Source organism: Wyeomyia smithii, chromosome 2 (assembly GCF_029784165.1).
Source record: "Wyeomyia smithii strain HCP4-BCI-WySm-NY-G18 chromosome 2, ASM2978416v1, whole genome shotgun sequence".
In the NCBI taxonomy this organism is placed as follows: domain Eukaryota; kingdom Metazoa; phylum Arthropoda; class Insecta; order Diptera; family Culicidae; genus Wyeomyia; species Wyeomyia smithii.
Genome location: NC_073695.1, coordinates 222,331,878 through 222,353,503, shown reverse-complemented (window position 1 = coordinate 222,353,503; position 21,626 = coordinate 222,331,878). Strand labels below are relative to the sequence as shown.

Below are 21,626 nucleotides of genomic sequence, written 5' to 3'. Positions count from 1 at the left end.
TAGAATCGAGATTATGTCCAGTTTTTAATGCCCAGAATTCGGTCAGTTGTCAGCCGGATTTCCTTTGATTTTCAATCGATTCGAAAATTAGTTATGCGTCCACCAAATTGCGGAAATTTTTAATTTTTTGATGCTCACTACTGTACTGTTAAAAACTTGTGAAGATTTGTTTCGAATGCAAATTTCGGCCAAATGCCATCCAATCAGGGCCGGCGTCACACTTTTTTCCCGAGTGGGTAGTAAGGAATGTGGGAGGGATAGATGTGACAACGCTACACTTCGCCTTCGTTCACATGCGATCAGCATGGGCGTAGCCAGAATTTCAAATTGGGGGGGCAAGCTCTTCAAAATTTTAGAAGTAAAAAAATTGATACACTAAGGTCGCTTTTTACGCGGCTTTTTTTACGTGGATCCCGGAATTTTCGCGGTTATTTTACGCGGATTCCGAAATTTATGCGTTTTTCATGCGGATTCCGGAATTTACGCGTTTTGTTATGCGGCACGTTTCCCCCGCGTAAAAAGTGACTTTAGTGTGTTTTTAAAAATAGAAATAAATACTAGTCTTTAATGATCGTTACATCAAGGCAACCAGTGAAAAGTTGTCCTTGACATCAGAGTGGAAAATTTGATTATTCTTTGTCCAACCTCGAAAATAAATAGATGTTCTTTACTAAAAACTCTTAAGTTCATTTTAACCTTTGGACATATTATTTTGGCGACGAGGATCTCAAGAATCCACGAACATGGCAGAAGATAGAGTTGATCAGCAGCCGCAACCGGGAATTCAAGATATGATTCACAAGATGGCCCAAATTTTACAGCGGATAGCGGTCCAACAGCAGCAGCGTCAGTATCAAACCTCGGAGCACATTTTGGAGTCCCTCTCTTCAAACATCATCGAGTTTGTCTTTGACGAAGAAAACGGAGTTACGTTCGGACGTTTAAAAATGAAAGATGGTACCTTCCGGTTCCTGAAAAAAAGCCAAGGATGATCAAATATCATTCAATATCAGTATTTCCGTAACTGGGATTATAGTCAGAGACCGTAAATCGACTCCCACACTTTCAGCTACTGTCATTATGAAGTTCATGACCGCTACTTCCGGTTTCCGGAAATCAGTCTAACATTATCAAATTCCACCCAATATGGGATATTTCCGAAACTGGAGAGAAAGAAGCCTAAAATCGACCTTAAACGCCATTTTGATACTTCCGGCATCTGAAAAACTGGACACCTGATTGATATCCAAAGGCTGTAAATCGATTCGAGATGCCATTTTGATCTTTTCAGGTCCACTATATTTTTCCAGAGAGTTATTTTGTTAGTGCTGGGTAAAGATATTCTATTGCAGCGGTTCTCAACCTGGTGTACGCCCAAGTAACCAAAAGTTCGGATAAAAGTAGAATTCATAGACTAATCAGCCAATCTAACGATCATGACTAGAATTCTATTCAGCTCAATTTTTAAGTAATTAACCGTTCTTTCAAGTTCGCATTTGAGCATGAGCATGAGCATGAGCATGATTGACCGCCCGCGGTTGCTACTCCGTTATTGCCAGATCAGCTGTAATTACACAGAGAACCAAAAGATGATGCTTGGGATTAACATTCATCCTCAATGTGTAAAAACTGGTGACCTTAATCTTTATATCAGGCAATACCAGCGCCGGCCGCATCCGAATGCAGGTCAAAGAAGGAGTGTGTATAGGAATATGTTGACGTGATACTCGCTTTATTGGAAGCCGAGAACACCTTTGCACTTCCACGAGAAATCACTGGGATGTTGGAGAAGGGTAAGGTTTGCAGCAGATTTCGTTTTGGTAAACGATGCGCTGAGTTCTAATACCGGGTTCATAATACCAAATATCGCGCGTACAAGTTCATTATGTCTTTTACGGAAATCATAACGCGATCCGAACTCATTCCGGTTGATGATGTAACACCGCAAAAATAATGCGCACGCAAGGATACCGGACCTATAACCTAATCAAGACAGACTCAAATATTCGAAAATCTGTTTATGAAGTCATTATGCAACTACCGAAACGTATCTCTCATTGATTTATCTCAGCTGACTACACAATGTTACGAAGCAACCAGATATGCATTAACCGAAAACAAGAAAAAAGTAAATATATAGGCCCTCAACACATACTGCAAGCGGTCAGCAAGAGAACTTCAAAAACGGCCTATTTGCTTGGCCATCGCCGTTTGAAACGAACGAAAAAAGAAAGAAAAAGAAGGATATGTGCGTTGACAGACGAGTCGCGTATACTCCTGATATTAATTGCAAATAATTGCGATATTTGGTGGCGATTAATTACGATGTTTTGTCGCGATTGATTATTTACGATATTTATCGAACGAACGGAACCTACTCCGAATCACTGCGTGCTGAAATAGAACCTACGGGTGGACAGTCTGCGAATAAATGGTTTGGTACACCTCGGCAGTCACAACACACCAAAAATCCATAGTTGAGCAAAGCTCACCTGGGTCGAAAACACGTTTACCCCGGAAAGTTTTGCGCGACCGCTCTATTCCCTCTTACCGACGCATACGCGGAGACACGGTATTTCGCGTTGATTACCACTTACTTCTTGAATAATGAAGCGAAGATACCTACTGAGTACGAAAAACTGGCAAAGTTTCATGCATTCATAGCTAGAAAATTTAAAAAATGCAAATATGCATATCTAACAAGACCGAGCACTAATTAGATTCAACAAAATGCCAAAACAATCGCAATCAAAATTTGTTTGCCATGCTGACCGACAAGATTTCTACTTAATTAAATTTAAAATTGTCTATGTGTTTCAGTATTTACTCAAAAGCTAGAAAAATCATAAAACAAGGGCATAACTGCTCAAAATGAAAGCAGAGAAAAAAAAAACAAAAAAAACATTGCTTCCCTTTTGCCATGCAAATCAAACAAAAAACACAGGCAAAACGTCACTAACACTAATACTTATCCTTTAATTCCCGCGTCCTCTCTGAACCATCATGCTAGTGCGAGGAAGTGCCGCACGCAAGAGCAACGGTCATCCTGCACTCGCACTTCTCTCGCTTTTCCTTGTTCACCTTGCACTTACTCACACACACTTATGACAAGGCAAGGGCTAGCGGGAAACGTGCTCCGCCACCGAAAAAGAAATGCAGCTCTCACAAATTAACCACAAAATTGCACGAATCTTTCACGGATTTCAACATTGGCGTCACTCTCACCGATAATACGAAACCGCCACATTCCGTATTACCTTTTACTCCACCCTTTGCACTTAAAATATAACGATTACACGACGGGAAGGCTAAATAAAATACGTCGACATTATTGCACTATCCCCAACCGTATTCGACAACCCTCGGAACACTTCATCGCGATTCAAATCAAACACTCGGAATTCACACCGAAACAACAGCGGCCTTCATTCAATAAACGTAGACACATTCCTTTTCCAGATAGAAAATATATAACTTTTAAAAACTTGAAAAAAACGATGAAAAATTCCGACGAGAAACATTTTCACGTCCGTTCTTGATCACAGCTTGCTTCGATCACCTAAAGTTTCCATTTTATATGGGAAAATCCACTTTTTCAAAACTTATTCTCTATAGATGTCCAGTTGGCTCTTAAAAGTATATCGATACATGATATTTGTAGGAAATTTTTCTGGGAGAAACTATTCTGAATGTTTATTTTATAGTGCGTCAATTATTATTGTTTTAAGTGGACGGAATCTGTATTGAAGCTATCGTTAGTATCAGTTTCATGTCTTTTTATTACTTTGCTCTAAGTATATCTATAGTGAATTCGATCTTCATGTTTAGAAATCAAGAAGAATCGACGCCGCGCATTGACGAAGCATGAAGTTTTTGCTATACTGGAGGAAGAGAGTGATGATGAAGAAACTTTAGCTATTCAACGGGCATCTGAAGTAAATGTGGTATATATTCCCCCTCCCGTTGATGATCAAAGTGACAATGAAGATATTGATGACGAAATAAATGATGAAAATGATCCAAGAGATGGATATTGCCGGTGAGTTTGAAATAGAATTCTATGCCGATAATATTACATCTGAGGAGCAAGAAGCAACATCATTGGATGAACCAACCTGTGAATCAAATGCAAAGAAACCGAAAAAGTATAGAACCTTAAACGATTTCGGAACATCTTGTTGGCAACAACGAATCGGTGAGTATTCCAGGCAACCGGTAAATATCGAGCTGCCAAGATTGAGGATGTGATAGGAAAATTAGGTGAGCTAAGCGTAGGAAACATTTTTAAGCAAAAATTGTATACAATTTCGTTCTTTGCAGTCGATAAGACATCATATGAGTTGTTTGATTTATTTTTGGACGACGAAGTTGTTGATATGATTGTCAAGTATTCCACAGAATATGCTTATCAATCCAATCATCGTTTAGCTCTGGAACCATATGGAATTCGTCGATTTATTGGCATTTTATTTTTGGCTGGTTATCATAAACTTCCTCTGTGGAAGTTATACTAGTCCACGGATTTCGATTTAGGTGTGCAAATGGTGAAAAGAACAATGCCACGATCAAGGTTTGACAACATTAAACGGTTTATTCATCTCTCCAATAACAACAACCTCGACAAGAATGATAAACTCGCAAAAATAAGGGCGTTTGTGGATACAGCCAATGAGCGTTTCATGCGATTTGATGTGTTTTCTCATGATTTGTCGATAGAACGGAGAGGCATCAACTCCTCATGATAAAACTATTGGTTTGGGAGCAGACGTTGTACTGAGCTTGCTGAATAAAGTTGTATCGCCATCGCATTACCGAAATTTTTCGACAACTTTTTTACTTCTTACCATTTGATGTGCCTGCTCAATGAAAAACATTTTTTCGCAACAGGTTGCCCGATTGACATTTTTGGTAAAATAGATTGTTTCGCTAATATCCGCTTTTGGTTTTCAGGTACTGTCAGAAAAAATAGAATTGGTGGAGCGATCTTGCCCGATCCTTTAAAAAAATGGGAGAATGCTCATCAGTTCGTGTGTGTGGAACCTATCTCTCTCCCACTGTCTGGCAGTGATAATGTGAAACGAAGACAGGTGCAGTAGAATTTCATTCCTGCAATTTTCTTTGTTTCGGGATCAAGAAGGTGTTAGCTCTACCGATTTTCCATAGATTCACCGTAATTCATTAATATTTTTAATATTCTCAATGGTTTGGTGGTTTACCCAATGTTACTGTATAAGCGTATATATGTAAGTATAATTATATTTCGTAGGAGTTAAAAAATGTTAAAAAATTCACATAAATCTATTTGTAGAATTTGTGATTTTAATTTGTTATATTTGTTATCCGTTTTATGGCATGCCATATTTGTTTGTCCATTTTCTATAACAGTTTTTGGATAACCTTAGAACAGCAGTGAGATTAACCCTCTCCCGCTCACAAGGTTTATCATTAAAATTTATAGCTTCACGAGAAAATTCAAGCTGAACACTTTGTAGACTAACTAAAATTACTGTCAACTGTAGTATTTTGAAGAAAATGCCCAGTGATGCTCTGAGGCAGCATATAAAAGTTCATGGAACAATCGTAAGCACAACAAAATATTTTATGTCAAGATATGATGATTATAATTCTTGGTGATTTAGAGTCACCATGAGCGGGAAAGGGTTAAATGACTGCGTTATTTCAGTCCTTAGGGAGGTTTATTCTTGCTATTTTCATAAATACTATTTATTTTCACCAAAAATATCATCATCACAGCATAATACTCGGCATTAGTTCTCCAGTCGGAATATTTGACTTTTTCCCCGCTGACATTCCACTATACGAGCCCATGCAACTAATCAAACCAGAATCAAGTGATCTTTATAAGTATTAATTGTATGAAGGGCTCCTAGTATTCATGCAAGCTTGTGGCAATGCAAGACCACAACTAACAGCCACAATTATCAACAGTAGTAGGCAACATCCAACAGTTGCGCATTGCAAATGATTCCGTTGCAATTACTTGTAATCACTAGACAGTCGTCGGCAGCTTTTAATATAGCATATCAAAATCGATTTTGAAAACCTCATAATAACATGCTCAATAAATCCAAAAGTATTGAACGAGTTAGAGTAGATGTATCTTTTTTTAACGTATAAATAGGTAAGCCTGTAAGTATAAAATATTTTGCTGCGCGGTAGATCGTGTAAGCCAATGTTTGCTATGTTTCTTCAACACACACACACACATAAACATACTTTATATGCGCACTTCATATTGACTCACGCATACTCAGTTCTGCCGTTTTACGGCCCATAACATCAGAACATCTGAACCACGAATTCGAATACCTTTCCGTCGTCGTAATGCACTGTGCTTCCTACATTCAAACCTCACAGATTGAGACAAAATACTTATTCTACTCCATTTTCTTCTTCATCCCGTATAAATACCTTTCCTGTAGGGTGGTTTCGTGTCAGGCCACTTGGCATCGGTAACACCGTCCACACCAATACTTGTCTATCTTAGAAGCGCTGTTAAAGACGCTCTTCCCAACACATTCAAAACGGTCTTTCACAGGCCCCACGCAGTATCAATTTTAATCCGTTTAACCTTCTGATGGTGGGAATTTCTCCCAACAAACACATCTATTACACACGCCGGTCTCCTGAACGCCTCCGTCAACACAATTCGAAACCCGCAATCACCGAAAAACACTCAATTTTATCCGTTCTTTCAAGTTCGCATTTGTTGAATAAACTACGAGTAGCATGCAAAGCAGCTTCTGAAGCGAACTAGAAAGTTCACATTAAGTTCGGATAGGTCGCTGAACAGAGCGCTATTCAGCTTGAAAAGAAAACTTTAAAAAAACCTAAAATAAAAATCAATTTGCAATTTTTCAATTTCCTCCACTCATTTTTTTCGTGTTGGTATAATCCCATGATAATCATTACTGAAGAAATCTAGATCTGGAGAATAATTGCCTGGCTCCATTTATTATTAAATTTCATATTTTTTTTTTGCAACTTACTACACCAAGCTTCGAACTCGAGTCCTCCCTCTTTGAAGCCTTGATTCATACCACTGCTCCGTTCCCGCTATAAGAGATCAGCATCGATTTTACTCGATGTGTTGATTTCTCTTCGTCACCTTGAAACACCTTGAACTTGAAAGTTCAGAAAAAGTACACGCGGAACGCAATGTGAACTTAAGTCTGACAGTTCACTAGTTTGTTTTGATTTTACTTTAATTTTTAATTTAATTTTTGATTTTGAATTTATTCTGGTATGCAGTATATACAAAATATGATAAATGACCAAAATCGATAAAAACTTTTTAGATTAATAGATATGCTGTTTGCCGTAGTCGAAACGAGCCGTTGGTGACATAGAAAACTCTCGGTGGTATCCGAGAAATGGATTCGGACCTCCAGAACCGGCAACATCATGCCGTGGTCGAACTTAAATAACACCCAAGATTTGGACAAAATGCTCAGGGATAAAAGCATAACGCGCAATCAAGTGTCTAACGGGAATTCACAGCTTACATCCGGTTTATTTTTTTTGTTGATCTGAATTCTTAATATATATTTCCTATAAGATGACAAAAGCAAGTGTTTAGATAGAGAAAGCCTTTAAACACCCTTATATTAACTATTGGAATTATTACTTTGTTTTCCTTTTGCCGTTCCTTTAGATGAAAATATTCCGATGATAATAAAAACCACTTTTCCTTATTGTTTTTGAAAAACTCATTTTTCATCACTAATCCTGGAGCAAACTTCACTTTCGCCAAAGCCGAGTCGGAACTTAACATGAACTTTAAAGTAGAAATGAAGTACGACATAGACTTCTCCTGAACTTTCGTGCTGATTAAAAGTACGGATAAAATGCTAACCGAACTTCATTTTCCGGCGGCTTTGAAGTTCACGTGTGAACTTTATATGAACTTTAAGGTTCGAATGAAGAGTAGTGAGCAGCTTCTACTGAACTTTCGTGCTGATTAAAAGAACGGATAAAATGCTAACCGAACTTTAACTTCCGGGGGTTTTGAAGTTCACGTGTGAACTTTATGTGAACTTTAAGGTTCCGATAAAGGGGAACAAGCAGCTTCTCATGAACCTTCAAGTTGCTTTCAGGTGTTGACGGTACTTTATTTAGAATCAAGTTCGGTTTGTGAGTATTGTGTCCTGTTGTTTAGCAAGAATGTTCCACGGAACCAAATCTGAACCTTATGTGAACTTCTAAGTTCGTGTGTTAAGTGAAATTCGAACTTCTGGTTGCTTGGGCGCGTACGCGTACTGGGGGTACTGGAAAACCTTCAGGGGGTACGCGGAAGAACAATCAACCAAAATCTTAGTTTCTATTATTAAAAGAATTATCAAAAAGGAGAAGTTTGCATCGATTTTAACAGATGCAATCACTTTTGCTATGCAACAAATAGCCTTTGGAGATTTGGAGCATAATGGTAATCTGTTTTTAGTATTTCTGGCCTTTGAGGTATTTGCAACGATTTCTTTTTGCGTCTTTCCGATTTATTTTTATATATTTTGCGATCTCAAAAATCGTTTTTTGGCGATTCTGCGTTTAATTTGAAAAATAGTTCACTTTTGTGGAAAGTTTTTGGGGATTTTCTGGGCATTGGAATCGTTTGTCAACAAATCAGAGTTCAACTATATAGCGGTCTTTATCGTTTGTAGTCTTTTGTGGCACCATATTATCTTTTCGATGATTTTAAGCTTTATTTGGAATCGTTTCAGGTTATCGTTTTTTCCAGAAGTTTAGCTTTCTAACGATTCTGAAATTGATTTGTAATCATTTGCTTCGTCTGGCCTTTGGAAGCGGGTTTCAATGAGTTTAAATTTGAATTAGTGACACTTTGATTGTTTTCCCTTCAAGATGGTTAATAGTTGTATCTCTCAGTTCGTCTTTGAAAGTGGTTCACTGCAGACGGGTTTCAGAGGTGAAGATTTCAAGTGATATCGAGTCTGAAACAAATAGAGAGTGTTTAGGACAATAGATCGCTGTCTCGCTATTGTTAGTACATTTTTCAATCGTCAGCTCCACATTTACTGCTTGAAATAGACATAAGAACAACAAATGTACGTTCACGGAAACGTTTCAGCGCATCATCCATGGTCGATTTGACTACTTTCAGCAGTTGGATGTCCAATTTACCAAAGCTGGTCTCGATCGATTCCATCGAATGCCGATTTGAAATCGATGAATAGATGATGTGTGGGCACGTTGTATTCCGGGCATTTCTGTATGACCTGTCGAAGCGCGAATATCTGTGGTGGCGTGGGCACCCATGAATCCCGCCCGGTAGTGCCCCACGAACTGCTTCGCAAATGGTAATAGTCGACGCCAGAGTATTTGGGAGAGTACCTTGTAGGCGGCGTACAGCAGAGTGATTGCCCGGTAATTACAGCACTCCAGCTTGTCGCTCTTTTTGTAGATTGGACACACGATATCTTCCATCCACTCCACCGGTATTCGTTCTTCCTTCCAAATATTGACAATGAACCAGTACACAGCTCTAGCCAGTTCTTCTCCATCGTATTCCAACAAGTTGGTCTAAATGAATGAAACCTTAGTCTTTCCTAGATTTTATTAACACTTCAAAAAGAATTTAGTTATTTTTTTACCTTTAGAACGGTGGCTTTTAACGTTTTTAAGACCATTCACAGTTTGAAAAAGGTATGCTCACACCCTATGCTCACTTGTGCTAGTTTTTCTTGTACATTGAATTGCGGTTGAAATATTTCATTCATTCCGCTGACATGCTGCAATAAACATTGAATGAATAATCACCCACATGTGCCTTCGTGTAGCAACATGTTTTCTGTTGCGGTAGCTTGAATCAGACGAATGTTAAATTGATTATCATACCTTCCTCGAAGCTGGAACTTTTCTATTTGAATATGATTCAGATATTATTATAACACAAAATTGTAACACATTCTGAATCTATTTCGTCCAAAAACTCGCTCCAAAACAAGACGATAAATATCAAAACAATCGGATCACTGTAGTGGTGTAATTCTTTTTGTTTTGATTCGATTATTCCCTTCATTTCTACACACGGCCTGCTACAGCCGGTTTTTCCGATGCTAGTGTTCGTTGCATGCGATGAACATTTCGCCCGGGTTCTGAACAAACTATGGGCGCTCACCTGCACGAGTGTTCGTGCGCACGGTTCCGTTCGAAGCTCGCCCGCTATGCTTTCGCCCAATCTTTGCTGGTCTCTTCGCTGGCTGGAGTTGTTTTCTGGTGCGGGTTCGCGTTCGAGTTACCCCAGCTGCTCGTCGCTCGATTAGTTCGCCGCGTGCTTTTGTCCGGTTGACAGTGTGTCGTGATTCGGTGCTCCTCCGACGAACGGACGGACGGTTCTGGTTGTCTAAAGGGCGCTTACATTGATTGCCCAAATCAAGACTAGTTGTACACGGTGAGGTCACGACGAAGCTTGTGGAACGTAAGCTAGGTGTGTTGTGTGCTCTTGCGGAGAACAGCGAGCTGTGTTCCAGCACTAATACACTATAGGCCCAGTGAAACCTTTTTTTTTTTTGTTGCTACAATTCCTGTTTCTTCGCGTTCGATTCGTTCTTCCGCGGCTGCATTGTAGCCGTCTCTCCGCACACACCGCTGCTGCTGCAGTCGTGTTGGCGTTTTGCTGCATCAGCAGAGCGCGGACGAAGGAGCCAAAAGTGGAGTTGAAGTTTCGTCGTAAATACGGCAGATACCGAGTGTGTAGAGAGAATGAACATAATTCAATAATTGATTGAATAATATATAAAATTTGATTAGATTTGCAGGCCGCGCGACTCGTTGTGCGGAGGCCACGGACTTCAAGTGTTTGTTTGGACCGGAGCTTAATGAAATGAAGGCCACAAATCTTGGTGTCTCGTGTGGGAATTAGAATAAGTTCAATCTGAGTTCGCGATTCCGTGCCCTGTTGTGGCGCACCTGTGCGCGCCTGTGTTTGTGCGACCAGAGATGTACACGGGAGTGAGTAGTTTTGTGCTGTAGATAAATGTGGTTCGGACTTTGGCTGGCATAAATCGTATCGTGCAACGCGCGATTCGCCCAGAACCGGTGTGTGTGCTGCTGGTTAGTATAAAGTGTTAAAGGCCTTATACGGAATTCCGGTTTTCTGCCGAGCGGAGGCGGCGTTACGGTAGCGTGTGGTTCATGCAGGATAATTGGATGGATATGCGTGAGCAGCGGAGATAGTGTCGGTCCAAAGTAAAAGCTGTTGCATCTGCAGCGCCAACAGAATGTCACTTTCTCTGCTGGTCGAGTGGCCGCATTTGACAGCTAACATGTGCACCTGTTGAGAGTTGACTGCTGTGGGAGGTGTTATTAGTTTAAGGGGAAAACTTTTAACAGTAGTTTTATTAGTTAAACTGGTTTTTCGCTAGCAGATGAAAGGATGGAAGAATTTAGAGCGATCTCATTCGATGCAAAATTACTGTGTGATTACGAGATGCTGTTCTTCATTTACTGGACAGGGATTTTGCAGTTCTAATCAGTTGGAACCAATTTTACTCTGATTATATGAAATTTTTAATGCCTGATAACAACATCGTAATTGGTGTGAATTAAAAATACTGCAGTGGTAGAAGATAAGCCTAAAGCTACTGACATACTGAGGCGTCAAATGGAGCGAAGCGTTGAGCGTTTGAGAAGCGGAATAAACAGAAGCGTTGGGTGAAGCTTCCTATGACATACTGGAGCGAGCGTCGCAAATGCGTTGTGTTGTCATATTACTAGATTCCAACAGCGGTTTTGTTTAAAGGAAATATAAATTCGTCCAATGAAAATTTTTTTGCTTCTACAAGCACGGTTAACTACGTTTTTAGTAAACAGAGATTTTTTTGTGAAATAAAATAATATTACTGAAGTGAGTTGCGCTACAGACGTAGTAAAAAAAATAAGAAATTATTCTAAATTTTAAACCCGTTGACCCCGAGCAACGTTCAACTAGTTTATAATATCTGTTAGGATTTGAATAACCAATGAGAGCACAGCTAGTTACTCAGCGGCTTGCATTTTCGCGACCAAAGAAGTTCAGCATGCTAGATTTCTGGCCATTCAAATCAAAACTCAACAATATCAATCATCAATATCAGTGCTATTTTCCCGACGACCTGAAAATTTTTCCCGATAGTATTTTCTATCCTACTTTTTTTCTTTTTTAAGATTTAAGACCAAAATAAAGCAAATATTAAGTACCTGGCGATATCAGGTTTAGTCTGAACATGGATTTACTGCACCACCCTCTTCTAAACATTTTAACATTTTCTAAACAAAAATGTATTTATTTGCTTTTTTCAATTACCAAACCAAAACAAAGCAAATACAAAGCACCTGGCGATAAAAGATTTAGTCTGAATATGGTATTACCGCGTACATATACGCGCGTCAAAACACTACTCGTTCTGTTTCGCCGCCTCTATCGACGCGTCTTTGCCGCTCCAGTATTACCGGTTCGAGCGTTTCATATAGACATTCGAAGAAGTAGCTCTGACGCTTTTGCGACGCTTTTTGCTTCGCTTCATTTGACGCCTCAGTATGTCATTAGCCTAAGCGCTGCAATGCTACAACATTTCAAAACTGCAAAACGAAAACGACACAACAGTATTTTCATTCTCTTGAGTTGATACTGATCTCTAGTGCAATCTGTATCAATTTCCAGTGAAAAAATGAGAAGTCTAAATTAATAGCGAAATTATTTGATTTTAGCCAATCCATTGCATCAAGTCGATGAAGTTTCATAAACATACCTACAGCAACACAGCGTGTGCTAAATCAGAGTTATGTTGCCAGTCAACATTATCACAGTCAGTTGGAAGGAGCTAAAAGTAATATTCATTTCCAGCTCTGTCGTGGAAAATTAACATTTAAAGTTATCAATTTCACTGAAAATAAATTGCTGACAGTGAAAATTTGCAGCCCTGAGATGTACACAATGTTGCAAAGCAGTAAATGCAATGAGTTGATGCCATTTACTTACCTGAGATCACTTGAGTATACTGAACTTCAAAAGATGGTCAGTGATGAGTATGAAGGAGACTGGATCGGTTATGCGAAAGCGTACAGACTGAGAAGTCGCAGTTCCAGACGTTCCTCTAGGCTCAACGATATTTTTCACAGATGGATCAAATATAGGTACAAAACTGGTGCAAGAATCTTTGGACCTCGAATCAATATTTCAGTGGCTATGGGACATTGGCCAACAGTGTTTCAAGTTTTGCCAACTTTATTTGAAAAGAAAAGTTCTACAGATGATACGATTAATAACATTGATGAAACGCTGAATGATAATGACCGAAATCGATTGATGAAGCCTATTGATGAAAACGAAATAAAACCTGCTCTCAGCAAAAGAAAACTGTGGGATCAGCTGGGATAAACTATGAATTTTATTTAACCCACTTTGATACCTTTAAAACTGATTTAGCTGATATGTTTAACAGTTACTTAAATGGCTCGAAATAGCCATTTACTAATTTTACTGATGGGATAATAACATTGATACCAAAAAAAAGTGGTAACAGCTTATCTTTGAACGACTATCGTCCTACAAGTTTATTAAACTGCGATTTTGAAATATTTATGAAAATTATTGTTGAACGGATGAAAACGAAAATATTAGGTAAACTTATAGGAAAAGGACAAACAGCATGTCTTAATAATATGTGATGTGCTGATAACCTAAAAAAATTCAGAAGAAAACTGACTAATTCCTGCTAAACTAGAAGTTTCAAAGTATGACTCGTTAGTCTGGACTTGAATAAAGCTATTGACAGAGTAGACCATAATTACCTCTGGAAAGTGTTAAACAAATTCGGTTTCCCATCGCAACTGACTGATCGTTTACAAACTTTGTACAAAAATGCTAAATCATGAGTCTTCTCACGTCAGACATCGACATTAGATGTTCCGTTTGCCTAGGATGTCCATTGCGTATGATAATTTTTGTGTTATATATAGAGCCTCTTTCAAGGAAGATACCGGCTTCCATTCCAGCTGTCCTTGAGTGTGACAAATTCATTTCGGTAATGGCATTTGCTGACGATGTAACAGTGTTCATTAGAAATGAGGAAGAGTTTGTCAGATTGCTTGAAATATTTAATTCATATTATAAATTTGATAAAATTAAGAGTAACTTTAAAAAATCAGTGATTTTACGAATTAACAGAGCATCGCCAAGCCCTCAGATTATTCCCTAAATTAATAGTATAACTGTGTTAGGTGTGGTTTTTGAGAGAACATGAACTGGTACAGTCAATGCTGATTACCTAAGATTGATAAATAATATCAAGGCAGCTTTAAACTTACACAGTGCTCGACGAATAAATATATTTGAGAGATGTCTACCTTTGAAGTGTTACATCCTTTCGAAGCTTTGGTACGTTTTTCAAATTTTTCCGCCTTCTAATGCTCATTTAGGTAAAAATTAAATCAGCATGTGGAAAATTCGGAAAGGCGGATTAAAGCTGATTGACCCGGAAACCTAATGTAGAGCCCTGTTCGTGGAGTACGTTTTCTATTCTCTAGTTGAAGACGGAACTGTTGAAGAAGATTTTTTTAATTATTTGTGACTCATGAAAATCTCACGCGCAATGCGAGAGAATGGATAGCTGAGGGGAAATGTGTCAAAGAACATTTTGATCTACCAACCACAAAACTGCTGTATTGTCATATTTTTAATTCAATTTTTTTTCTATGTGGACTCATTACTGCGACCAGAGATAAGATCTATTGTGATATTTTAATTCAATTAGAGATTTCAAATATTGAAAACAGTGTGTCTGCCGATTGGAGAGTAATTTGGGGGAATCTTTCTCGCACTTTTCTTTCCATCCACAATCGCTCGAAAGTATATGAATTTGTGAACGACATAATTTCGAGCCGTGGAAAACTTCAAGCTTATAATATTGGAAATATAACTTCTGTCATTTGTAATAGATGTGGTTTGATTGATTCCAGTCATCAGCGATTAAAACAATGGTGCTTAATACGGGAGTCACTTCACGGTGAAATATATTTCAATCTCACGCCCACTTCACTTTTTGAGACCTATTCCCGATTCCACCTCAAGTGAGGTGACAAAAATCACCTTCGTGGAATGAGATTGACATGTAGTGAAATCGAGAATAGGACAAGTGAAATGATATTGTTTCCCAGCTCAAAAATCTCTAAGTCCCAGAAAGTCGTTTTTTCCGTTTTTTAGATAACACCAGATCTTGACGTGTTCTGCATTTCTAAGACATTCGGCATTAAAAAAATTTTTTTTTGTATCGAAAATTTCCTGAACTTGTTTGCATTTTTTTTCATCGGGCCAAAATATGAAAATTTGACCGCTTTAAGGCACGAACCAAACTCTGTTTCAGTTCGTTACTGAGGAATAAATCCAATATTTACCATTAGATCACATATCAATCATCTTTAAGACTTATGGCATCTTCGTTCAAAATGGTCGTGAAATAATTCCACGCAAAACGTCGCTTTTTCCGTTCTCACTAAACTGATATGACACTCATAATAACCCAGATGCCGCGGCAGATGCCACTTTGCGACGTTTTTCTCACTTACGTGAGTCCCGTAATAGCATTTTGTTCACTTTAGTCTGTTTTCACCATGAAGTGACTCCCGTAATAAGCACCAATGTCCAGCAGCAAAAAAAGTTTGGAAATGATGCAGCCATGTTATCAAGTCACGATTTGGAATAGCTTGCCGTGATCAGGAAGATGTCCTTCAATTGAAGATTAACGCTAGAAACAAAAAGCAAAAAGCTGCTTAATGGTTGACAGTAAAGGTAATTGCTTTAACTTCAGAGTAACAGAAGCTTCGATATTCCATTTCAAAAAAAAAAAAAAATTACGGGAATTGAGATGGAATAATAGGAGAATTTTTAGTATTTAGTTTGGAAATCTATTTACATCTGCTGTGCAGCTGTGGTTCATTAATCAAACGCAGACTAAGGTTTCTTGACAGCGGCTGTTTAGAAATTTAATCTTTGAATTCCGGAAAGGTGATTGGCTTCAGAAACCATGCCTCACCTGACAAGGAGCCTGTCAATGCAGGTGCCTTATCATTCTATTATAGTGAAAATTTTATTTGCAAGGAGGCACGTATGGTAAACAGGGACATATTACAAAAGTCCACATGGTTGGACAACGTTATTCTATTCTCCTAACAAAAAAAAAATACTCAATGTCAACCGTTATGTGACAAGCAAAAGTGCCGTATACAACCGATGGTTGCAATTATGTTTTTGTTAACATGATCTATATTAGGTCACGTACAATCCGTGAATTTCGGCTAAGATCAAAGTCGATCGATCTATAAACGTAAACAAAACTTTAAAGCGATTTTTCTAGGAAAATCTTAATTGACAAATAGAAAGTTCATAAATAATGAACTGTGCATCTGAGAATCATAGTTGAATACAAATTTATTTGGAGTAATTTTGGAATTTAGGACACATCGGAAATAATACAGAATAAGCCGAGTAATCGTCCAAAAATATTTTTTCATAGGATTTGCTTTGAGCATTATTCCAAGATCTATATTTTGCATGAGAATTACCGATGATCAAAAACATCACAACATTCTAACTCTGTTAATAATCTCGTGATCAAGACAAACCATTAAGTTGAGCTAATGACTAACGATAAGTTAGCATTAACGTGCTAACTTATAGTGACAACTTATCACTGACAAGAAATTATCTTGAATCCATCTGCTTTGTTTTCTGTTTCTATGATTTTCAACCTTGAAAGCAGTGAGACTATAATCGAGCATCATGCTTTGGCCACATTGTCTGCTAGCAGAAAGTAATTCAGAAAGTAAATCTAAAATACTACAAGGTATACAGCCCTAGGGTTGTATGAAATGGTGACGTGGGACTAAACACTGTAATTAGGGGATTTTTTGTTACAAAACATACAGAGCCTGCAGTCAGAATCAAGATGTTTGCTCAGCGACTGTACGTATTTTTATTTTCAGCCTCCCCTGGAAATCAATTTTCGAAATATATTCAACAACACTCGAAAGAATATCGTACATATTTGGCGATATTAGTATTAGCCTGTAGTATTCTTTTGTGCAAAAAACTTGTAATTGACAAGGCACAAGCATATAATTCTTGTTGAAAAAGCACCAAGAATTTCTCGTAATGCGTCAAAGTCAGAATTAACTCTATATCCTCGAAAACCAAATCCAATAATACTTACGTTATCATAATGAATGGTTTTGTCTTATTTAACTCTGATTAAATCGAATCTATGATATGGTTCTTACTTTCAAAATAATATAGAAGCTCTTACGAAGGTTCATTAATTGGCAAACATAAGAAGATATGTCTAACAAAATTATTAACAAGTTCCAGCAAAAAACCATAACAATCAATAATTCTATTTTTGTTTTTTGCTTGACATTTTTTTTCATTTACCTTCAACAACATTCGCTGTATTACAAAGACTGCTAATATACATACGTTTATTATGGTAATGCTTTGAATAATAATATATCATCTAATCATTTTGAAATGTAACAGGAGATTCTAATGAATCTTAGTAAATAAACCAAAAACTCACAAGCATTCGCAGGTTCTTACTCTTCTATGAATGTGTTTAGGTGGAATTTAGTCTTTCGAGACTATACGGTCACGATTATTTAGTGAATAACAAAGATAAAACTGAATAAATATCCGTTACAAAATTTACAATTCCTGTTCAATAGTTAATGGTAATCATATTCATGAGATAAACTCTCAATCACCATCAACAGCATAGCAGTTTTTCCTCGATTGCACACGAATAGAAATGTACGCACAAAAGTGTATTAGTACAATATTAATAGTACCGCTGCAGTACGAATAGAAGTGTACCGCTGAAATGTACGAATAGAAGAGTACCGCTGCAATCATAGACGAAGAGAAACCTGCGGTTCTTTACTCCACTGGTACTGTTGCTTTTATGAGGTTTAGAAAGCAGGTTTAGAAATTGTTCAAGAATGGGGATCGTTTCAAACTTTTTGGAAAACTTTCACCTTCGAGACATCGTTTTAGTCTAAGCTCATGGAAGCAAAAATAAATTGACCTATTGGGACGGGGAGACTCTGTCAATTTTTATATCGATATTGATATAGAGAATATCACGGGGAACGGATGGTGTCCATTCACGTCGTCTGTGCTAGGGATGCTCGCATGTAATTGGTTCATTGTTCGCGTAAGTTTCCTCGTAACTATTTATCAATTTTCACCGTTGAGCAGTGAAGCAATAATAATAACTAGCGTTTTAAAAACTTGTTACACATTTTATCTATCCAACAACATATTGGTTAGTGTTGTCCATCATGTGGTTATGCTGTTATTAACGTTCGAAATCTGACGCAACATTTGCCAGTTTCATTTCCAATTTTACAGAATGTATCCCAGTATAGTAAACAAAGACGTAGTCCCACGTCAAAAAGAAACTCCCAGAATAGTGAGTATAAGCATTAGAGTTAATAATGAACGTATAATCTGATTCTTATTTCAGATATCTATGTAAATTTTTGCATATTTGTAGACCTTCTTTGACATTGAATTTGTAAAATTGAACAAAGCATTACATTTCATGGAAATAACCGTACATATTACATTGGTTAGAGGAAATGTTGCAAATCAGATTTGTATAGCTTAAACAATATGATTATCTAACAATCAATTTCAATATGTTTCAAATTACTGCGCTGTTTTTTGCTAATGGTGTGGGTTCTGCTTCTAAGCCTAAGGTGTTAACAACAAAGCTTTTATGTCTTGGCGAGCCGTGACCTATCCTACATGTCCCTTATAAACGTTTTCCTGAAATCCATCCACGCCCCAGTTTAATCCTATTCCCTTCGGCCTACATCCAACCAAACGACAAGAACACGTTAAGTCCCCGGATCCGGAAACAGTAACTAGACCCGCACGATACTCTCAGGTCCCGAGGGAGACAACCCAATATGCCAGTCCGTAATATCTTGGCCCAACAGCGGAACATATTCAATATGCTGCTTACCTATGGCGATGGAAAACCATCAAACAACAAATCAGTGCTTTTAATGCAAAACATCCTAGCTTTAAGTTAGATTTAGTTTCAGCTCGTAGTCGGCAGCGAGGATAAAAAATTTGCTTTTAGTTATTAAGATACTTTAGAAAGTAAGTTACCAGATATAATTGGCGCCGTTAAACATTAAATTGTATTTGTGCCGTGTCGAATAAATTATAGATGAAGAAAAAAAAACAAAGCTTTTAGTTAAGGTGAGACATATTCCACGTTTGGGCATTTAAATTGAAGCCGACGCAGGATAAATTGTATTACAAGCTTACAACTTAATTCCCAATATCGGGTTCTTTGTGTCGAACAAGATTCCAACAGTGATCCTTTTAATTCACATAACCTTAAACCGGATTGATGTTGATTAGCATGGGCATGGCTTTGTGTGTGTCTGCGAGCATAACATCCGCCGTCTCGCGGCTGCTGAACCACATGCCCCGCTCCGAATGAAGGATAACTGCCTAAAGCGTAAAGCAGAGTGAAATAACAACCTCGGCTCGACAGAAAACTGCATAAGTGTAGCTGCATATACAGATACTCGTAGTTATGCAGCTATGGTTAGTGACGAAGTCATGCGTCGTATCTGTGTGCGACTGCCGTTGGGAAATCTCCATTTATCCCAACGGGCAGGCGGCAGTGCACGAGAAGCGAACGCGCGAGATGGTAAAATAATGTGGAATGAAACATGTTTTTCTCTTTGCAGCATCTATCAACCAACAACGTCGTCGTCGTCATCACAGTCGTTGTCAGGCATCGGCAACAATAGGCACCAGCAACAGATCCATCCCGCGCCTCTCGCATAATCAATGCAAAAAGTGTGCTCGACCCATATATCTGAAATTCACGAGTGTTTCGATCAATTAAATTTCTCCGGCGAATGAAATTGTACACTCACATGCAACAGTCGGAGAAGTGTGCGATCCAGAAAAAAAGTATGTTCGCGTGAAATTCGGTCCGCTGCGCCCGGAAGAAAGTAGCGTAGAGTGGAGTAGAAGAATTAAATTTGATTAAATTGATTGAAAATTCGTTCGCAGTTAATTCGAGCAGGCTTGTGCCTGGGTGTTGTGTTTTTATTTTTATTTTGTGTTCCTGTGAAGAAAGAATAGCAGCGATTGTGCAGAAACCATCGCAACGTGTTTTGTGTTCATGATTAAGCTGTGTGAGTGTGAGCGAAACGAAGCAGAAAGAAGAGGAGAAGTTTGATGAGCCGGATCGTGTGTTCGGTTTAGGCTCGAAAATAAAAAAAAATATTGTCAGCGTGAAGTTGTGAAAATCGTTCATTTGCAGTGGAAAACAGGTTTGAAGAGCGAAAATTAATAAGTATCTGAAAGAAAACCGTTCTCTACAAGAAGAAAAATAAAAATAAAAGGGATTACTCTGTGCACCGGCATCAATCAGCTGTCGCTGGCAAAAACAAATTAAGTTCAACGCTGCGTTGGATTAGCCCGCACACACACACGCAGTCGAAGTCGTGTGCCGTCGCATCACCTATAGAACAGGCAACTCACAACTTCTGGGTGCTGCGCGTGAGTGTGGGTCTGCACGACCGCCCTTCCATCCTGCGTTCTATTTTGAAGGTTAGCTGCCCCTTTTTGTATTCCATTTGCATCTAGTCCATTTTTAGGTACCGAAAGCGACAAAACAATTTTCTGCCTTTAGCTCGCAAACGAATGTTATCTGTTTAGTAGAATCAGCCAACCGAGTGCGCTACAACGACTGCTGCTGGGTGAGGCAAGACAAGGGCTAGGGTGGAAAACCGACCGTCGCAATTTCCTACACTTTGTGTGATGTCGCCGGCCGACGATCAATCACAAAGGCTCTCTTTTATTTTTCGACTGCCATCGTATCGGAACGGCACACTTTAGGTGTGATAGCGAAAAAATAAAGCCGAACTATTCACAAGTTTGGTACCGCCTTCCTGTGAGGCCTAGGCGCTGCGCTGCCTTTCGAGGTGTGAACAAATACTTGGTTGGCGAATTGACTAGAGGGGCCAACTCGTTCGCACTCAAACGGCAGTTTATTGCACCCGTGAAATTACTAGCAGCTGTGTACCTTTTGCTTCCTTACGGGGAAATGTGAGTCATGTCGGGAGTTCTAGTGCTGGCAACGGCCGTGTCGTACGTCGTGCGATGACTGTCACTGGTGGTGACCAATTGAGTAATGTTAAATAGGTCTAATGGGGCAATTTATTGTTATTGGGTAATTGCGGCAGCGAAATGTTTGGAAAGGTGTAAGCTGTAATTAGCCAAATTTAATGTGCGAAGGTGCTATTAACTGTCCTCAATGAGTTTTGGGGAGAATGTTTATCGTCACTCAACAGTTAATTTTAATAATAGCAGGGAGCTTTATATCTCCATGTTTGCACATTTAGATTGAGGTACCTATAAACATGAGTAGTGATGAGATTATGAGTTTTAGAGATATAGTATCATCGACGACGACAGATCGACGTTCGTGATAGGTAAATTGCTGTCGTACGGAAATTTTTCCGTTCCTCTCACAATGACGGGTGCGTAATAAAGTTGGTACTTCATATTATTATAATAGCGCAAC

At 38.6% G+C, this 21,626-nt stretch overlaps 1 protein-coding gene and 1 long non-coding RNA gene across 12 annotated transcripts in view; one reads left to right on the top strand and one right to left on the bottom strand.

The window, feature by feature from the left end:
- Positions 1 to 8,683: 8,683 nt before the first annotated feature.
- Positions 8,684 to 10,013, bottom strand: LOC129725595 (uncharacterized). The gene is made up of 4 exons (XR_008728120.1): positions 9,871 to 10,013; positions 9,627 to 9,764; positions 9,024 to 9,555; positions 8,684 to 8,966 (listed from the first exon to the last, which is right to left on the bottom strand). It is a non-coding gene; the product is annotated as an uncharacterized LOC129725595 (long non-coding RNA).
- A 272-nt stretch (positions 10,014 to 10,285) lies between these two features.
- LOC129725427 (fat-like cadherin-related tumor suppressor homolog) overlaps positions 10,286 to 21,626 on the top strand; it is a 682,871-nt gene continuing 671,530 nt past the window's right edge. For 6 of the 11 annotated variants that reach the window (XM_055681270.1, XM_055681269.1, XM_055681268.1 and 3 more), the window contains exons 1-2: positions 10,286 to 11,088; positions 19,777 to 20,650. The gene's annotated coding sequence lies outside the window, so the exon portion shown is untranslated. The remainder of the gene's footprint in view (positions 11,089 to 19,776; positions 20,651 to 21,626) is intronic. The other 5 variants (XM_055681264.1, XM_055681263.1, XM_055681262.1 and 2 more) reach the window with 5 other exon arrangements.